Source organism: Cebus imitator, unplaced genomic scaffold (assembly GCF_001604975.1).
Source record: "Cebus imitator isolate Cc_AM_T3 unplaced genomic scaffold, Cebus_imitator-1.0 Scaffold523, whole genome shotgun sequence".
NCBI classification, from domain to species: domain Eukaryota; kingdom Metazoa; phylum Chordata; class Mammalia; order Primates; family Cebidae; genus Cebus; species Cebus imitator.
In genome coordinates, this window is record NW_016107838.1 from 1,005,081 (window position 1) to 1,011,794 (window position 6,714).

A 6,714-nucleotide genomic window follows, 5' to 3' on the forward strand; every position below is an offset into this window, starting at 1 on the left:
GAGTTTTGCTCTTGTTGCCCAGGCTGGAGTGCAGTGGTGCGATCTCGGCTCACCGCAATCTCCTCCTCCCGGATTCAAGCGATTCTCCTGCTTCAGCCTCCCAAGCAGCTGGGATTACAGGCACACACCACCACACTTGGCTAATTTTGTATTTTTAGTAGAGATGGGGTTTCTCCATGGTGCTTAGGCTGGTCTCGAACTGCTGACCTCAGGTGATCCACCCACCTTGGCCTCCCAAAGTGCTGAGATTAGAGGTGTGAGTCACCACGCCCAGCCACATTGTGCTTTTAATCTGGGTCAGAGACTGCCAAACACTTTGTGGGTCTCTCCTCACTTGATTCTGCATACAAGCCTACGGTGTGGGCCATTGCTACCACCTTCATCTTAGAGAAGGGGAAACTTCACCCAGGAAAGTTAGGAAAGTTGCTGACGTCACACACCTGGTCAGGGACAGAGCAGGTCGATTTCACCTTCATGATGATGCGCATCAGATTAGATCGGACACACAATGCCAAGGAGGGTGGCTGGAACACCTGGGAGCCTTTCTCATGTCACCCTGCTTAGCCAGGGTCCTCTTCAGACAAACCCACAAGATTGGAGTGAACATGTGCAGAGCACCCACGGGCTAGAGCTGTGCCGGTGGGTTCATGGGTGGGCCTCATGGACCCTTGCAGCAGCCCGTGGGAAGGAGATGCTGGGCTATTGTGCAGCCATCTTCCACTGGGCTCAAGGGCTGGACCTCATATTTCTAGCACTAGGTATGACCTTGGTGCCTATAGTGTCATTGGGTAAGAATAGGCTTTGGTCTATGGCTGAGACAGCATAATTAACAATTTAAAAAATAGATTATTTATTTATTTTGAGACAGAGTTTTGTTCTCGTTGCTTAGGCTGGAGTGCAATGGTACTATCTCAGCTCATTGCAACCTCCGCCTCCCAGGTTCAAGTGATTCTTCTGCCTCAGCCTACTGGGTAGCTGGGATTACAGGCACCCACTATCACGCCCGGCTAATTTTTGTATTTTTGGCAGAGATGGGGTTTCACCATGTTGGCCAGGCTGATCCTGAACTCCTGATCTCAGGTAATCCACCCACCTTGGCCTCCCAAAGTGCTGGGGTTACAGGTGTAAGCCACTGTGCCGGGCTAAAAATAGATTTTAATTTTTAAAGAAGTTACAGGTTTAGATAAAATAGAGAGGAAGGTACAGAGATCTCTCATATCTCCAGAGCCACCCCTGTTATCACCAGAGTGGTGCATTTGTTTTTTTGTTTTTTTGAGATGGACTCTTGCTCTGTCACCCAGGCTGGAGTGCAGTGGGCAATCTTGGCTCAGTGCAACCTCTGCCTCCTGGGTTCAAGCAATTCTCCTGTCTCAGCCTCCTAAGTAGCTGGGATTAGAGTTGCCCACCATCATGCCTGCCAAATTTTTGTGTTTTTAGTAGAGACAGGGTTTCGCCATGTTGGCCAGGCTGAACTCAAACTCTTGACCTCAGGTAATCTGCCCACCTCAGCCTCCCAAAGTGCTGGGATTACAGGCATGAGCCACCATGCCCAGCCCAGAGTGGTGCATCTGTTAGAGTCCATGAACCTATGCAGACACATCACCATCACCCAGAGTCTATTATTTCCATTACAGCTCACCGCCGGGTTGCACCTTCTATGGGTTTGACAGAGATACCATGCCATCTATCCACATGTTACAGTGCCAGACAGGCTGTCACTGCCCTAAGAATCCTCTGTGCTCCAACTATTCACCCCTCCCTCATCCCGAACCCCCGCAGCCACTGCCCTTTTCCCTGTCTCCAGAGCTCTGCCTTTTCTAGAATGTCATAAGCTGGAATCGCAGAGTATGCGGCCCCTTTAGACTGGCTTCTTTCACTTAGTAATGTGCGTTTAAATTCCCTCCTTGTCTTTTCATGGCTTGAGGGCTCATTTCAGTGTTGAGTAATGTCCCAGTATCTGAGAGGGGCACCTCACAGAAATGAAAAGCACTTGCTAGATCCACGGAATTTAGAGCTGAACATGGCAGCCCTAGTGGCCTGTTCCAGAACTCACTGTCCCTGAAGAGATGCAGAAGGTGACCTTGTTTTCCTTAAGACAACAGCAGTCAGAGGCTGACGTGTCCGTCCCCACAAAAACCATCTGCCCGTGGATGAACAAGCAGAGAGCTCCGGACGCTTCGTCGATGCTGACTTCACCTTTAATGGCACCTGCTGTTGCAAATGGAAAGCTGTCTTATTCCTCCTTTTAATGGAACATTGGTAACTGCATCTGAACCCTAATTATCTTCACAAACCCTGACATACAGTGCTCCGACCGGGGCAGGCTGGCAACTTGCTGGGAAAATGCAAAGTGTCCTGCACTGCTAAGCTTTTCACAGGCCCCCTCGTCCCGTCCTCACGGGCATTTCTGTGTTTGAAAGCAGGGGATTGAAAATCAGGCCTCCACGCTTGTGCTTGAAAGGACAGGAGCAGGGGCCTGGGTGTGCGAGGGAGGGCGCCAGTGCCACCTGGTGGCCTCGCCGGGGAGCCCAGGTTCCAGCCTGGGAGCAGCCGTAAGTACGCGTCAGTCCCCATCACTCCACAGGGCTGGGAATTAGATTCCCAGTCGCGCCTACAGCCAAGCCTGAATGTGAAAAAAGCCGAACCCCGTCACATACGCCTGTTTCACTAGCTCACTGCAGAATGGCTTTATTATGAGAGTCAACAGGGTATCAGTGTGATGACGGTCTCCACTAAGAACGGCCTTTTGCAATTTAGAATTATGGGTCAATATTACCATGAATTAAGTGAGAGAAGGCTGCAGTGGAACATTTGTTTCAAGCCTAAGTCAAAACTAAACCAGAGTAAGCTTTCCGCTGACAGTCACTGAAAATAAATGACTGAAAATCCTGAACGTTTTAAATAACTTTACGAAATTCACCTTGGGCATTTGTCCACCTAACTCCATTATTCAGGTTTGCCACATGACTCCCTGACTGCTGGAGCAATATATGTGTGTGTGTGTGTGTGTGTGTGTGTGTGTGTGTGTGTGTGTGTGTCTGTATTGACCTCAAAATTCCTGAGACATTTGAGAATGGGAGGTTGGGTGTGATAATCTAACTGGAGCTTTATCATTCATTCTGCAATGGCTGTTATTTAGGTGGCCACTCATGGTGGCTCATGCCTGTAATCCCAGCACTTTGGAAGGCCGAGGCAGGCAGATCACTTGAGATCAGGAGTTTGAGACCAGCCCGGCCAACATGGTGAAACCCTGTTTCTACTAGAAATACAAAAATTAGCTGGTCATGGTGGCAGGTGCCTGTAGTCTCAGATACTTAGGAGGCTGAGGCAGGAGAACCACTTGAACCCAGGAGGCGGAGGTTGCAGTGAGCCAAGATCATGGCACAGCACTCCAGCCTGGGTGACAGAGTGAGACTCCATCTACAAAAACAACCAACCAAACAAACAAACCTAACAACTAAGATTGATCCCTTTTTCTTCCCTGTTCTTAGAAGTTCTGGGAGTAAGAGCGGAAGACAGGGATCTCACAGTTTTCTGTTTGGAAAGGAGCCGTGTTGGTTGCTTCGTAAGCACCGTTTCATCATTGGTCCAACAGTGATTACCCTGTGAACCTTTAAAGCCTGAGAAGCACCTGCGCCTTGATCCCCCGGAATTCCATGGATGAGGTTTCTGCCCTTGTGAAGTCTCCAGGGTCACCAGAGGAAAGCAAGATCTCTAGAGATGATTTTATGGCTTTGGCATAATTACTGCAAAACTATCGGCAAAAGCAAGCTCGACCCTCCTCAAGATGCAGTGTGTGTTTTGCCTTTGGGGTGAACCAGGTGAGGCAGTACTGGGGAGGTAGGATGGGGCTACAGGTGCCGCCCTTCTTCCCTGGCCCCAGTCAACAGCGAAGCCCTGACTACCCGGGATCACTCCATCCTCTCAGGAGGGAGCTGGGAGACAGCTTGAGAAACCACAAAAGCCAAAAGGAGGCTCCTACCACATGGGCGAGACAGCTCACATCCACTGCCTTTTGGATATGCATGGGAATTCCATGACCTGGCCAGACCAACGAACAATATCCATGCTTTACAGAAAACTGAGTCTCAGAAACATTAGGTCATTTATCTTTTGACACAGAATTAGCTGGAAAAAGATCCTGGAAGAGAACCCAGGTCTCACATCCACTTCACTTTTCTCAATTCTTTGCTTTGCCCTCAAAGGCACAGTGAGCCAAAAAGTTCATTTCTTCAGAATTAGCCAAACTTTAGGGATAAGAAAAAAAGAAGAAGAAGAAAGAGCAAATCTCCCTTCTTTTTTCTCAATGCTCTACCTTTTAAAGTAACTTAAAGACAAAATATCACTTTGAATCCAACCCTTTAGGGTCTGAGTGATATTCTTAATTGGTCTTGGTTGGTTGGTTGTTTTTGTTTGTTTGTGTTCTCTTATTTCGGTTTAAAGGACACACTAAGAACAAAAATCCATGTTGTTTATTCCATTCCCAATGTCATCTTCCCCCTCTTTCCCTTCTCCCAACCCCAGCCTTGCTGATTTGTGAACAAATCAGAAAAATCCCCAATGGATTTGAAAACCTGTCCATGGTTCACTCCAGCTGGAAAGAATTGTGTTCCACCAAGATTCAGACCCCATTTATAATGGAAACCCTGACGGGCAATGTTGTAATTATGGTTGTGCCATAATGAATGTATCTGTGCAGTCAAAGTAGTGGATTTTTCCACGGTATTTTTCCCTGGAAGATTTCCTCCCTGAGAGATGTTAACTGAAAATCTGGATGAGAGCTTTGACTTTAGAACAGGATCCCTCCTGGCATTGCTGCAGCTTGAAGTTAACTATTATATTCGCTTTGCTAGTCATAATTAGCAAGGGGGATATTAGTCAGATTGAGATTTTGCAGGATTGATGGCAGTTGGGGAGTTGGTGTGGTGGTGCAGCAGCTAACTTCAGTAAACTTGTAGTGTCTTTCTGATTTTTTTTAAACCAGGAAGTATTGTCTTTTTTTTTTTTCTTCCTGACATGATGACTGATATTCAAGTAGAAAGGCAAATAGGGGTAACTGGTATTAGGGTGACTAACTAACCCAATTGGCCTGGGACTATCCAGACTGGCCACTAAAATCTCATATGCCAGGAAATCCCTCAGTCCTGGGGAAGGCAGCAGAGTTGGCCATCCCAGGTAATATGGAAAAGAGAACCAAATTTAGGAGGCGAGCCAAGTATTAGGTTGGTGCAAAAATCACTGCGGTTTTTGCTGTTATCACAGCCTGTGTTAAAGACAGCAAGCCGACTTGAGTTTGCAAGTAAAATTCTTTCTTGGTGTTTCAAAAAACCTACTTGGTGTCAGCAGCATTAGCTGAGAGCTGACTCAGGAAAGGGCTCAGAAGGAATGTGAAGATCCCATGCTTGGTATGGCAGAATGTCACATGAAAAAACAGACAAGCTGTTGTTCTGCCCAACCAGTTCATGGGTTGACCCATCCTCTGGGCATTGAGAGGCATGAACAGAATGAGACATTTCACGGGTATCAGGACCTCCCTGGAGGCCAGTGCTGAGGCTTGGGCTCCTCCAAGCCCTCCCCAACAAGCCCTTGACTGTTCTTCCAAAACCCCTTCCCTATGCTGGAAAGGAAAGGGGGGCCGATTTACAGAGCTTGGCCTTCCCCTCCAGGCCCCACACCCCGTCTCACTGGAGGGGTCTTGCCTTCTGGATCTCCTTCTTTTACGAAGCTCTCAGGTTGCACCAGCTGCCTTTCCAAGTACTGTGAAAACGGCCGACTTTTAGGAATTGGAGGACTGAGGGAGGTTGAAAGAAAGGAAAGAATACAGAATCAGAACTAAGGTAAGAATAGGGCAGCGGCCAGAAGCACTGGTCGATGAGCTCCACAGCTCTGCAGAGTGGCAGGGGGAAATGTCTATCAATTTCAAAACGTAACTCAGAGATTTCTACAAACATCCTTCAGGACGTGAATGCTGAGTCTATTTGTGGATTAATAAATCCTGAGCCTTCAGGGCATGTCTGGAATCCATTTCCGGATCCGGGCCTTTGGTGTGTGTGAGCCCTCTCTGCTGCTGTGGCATCTGTTGCTGTGAGCTCCAGGGGCATGAGATGGAGGAAAAGCGTAGGCGTGGAGCTGCTGACCTGCTGTGACAGAACCTTCTCCCATCTCACACACCTTCACGGGAGCGTGCTTCCTACATCATGGAAGCTGGGCTTGCTGAAGTCATGAATGAGGCAGGATGGCAGAGTACTGTGGCTTTACACTCGTCCTTTGGGGAACTTCCCACCCCTGCCTCCAGCCGGGCCACTGCCCTGAAGCCTGGGATGTCAGCAGAGGTGACTGGAGAGACAGCCCCCTTAGATGCCAGGCAGACCCCAGTGCAAAATGCATGCTTGCTGTTTTATGCCCGTGAGTGTTTATGCTGTTTAATCTGCTGTTTATGCTGTTAATAGATTCACCGCCCCTGACCTTCCCTCGGGCTTGATAGGAGCACTCGGCTGTCTGCCCTGGACAGATGGGTCCCAGTTGTGTGACCTTGGGCTTCTGTGATAGACACGGCTGTTTCCAGTTTCGGGACATCAGTGTGTGCTGTGTCCACATACAGCTGGTCTATGTGAGGTCCTCTCTGTGCTGAGGATGGGATGGGCTGTGTACAATGTGGACACATGCAGCTGGTCTATGTGAGGTCCTCTCTGTGTAAGGACGGGATGGGCTGTG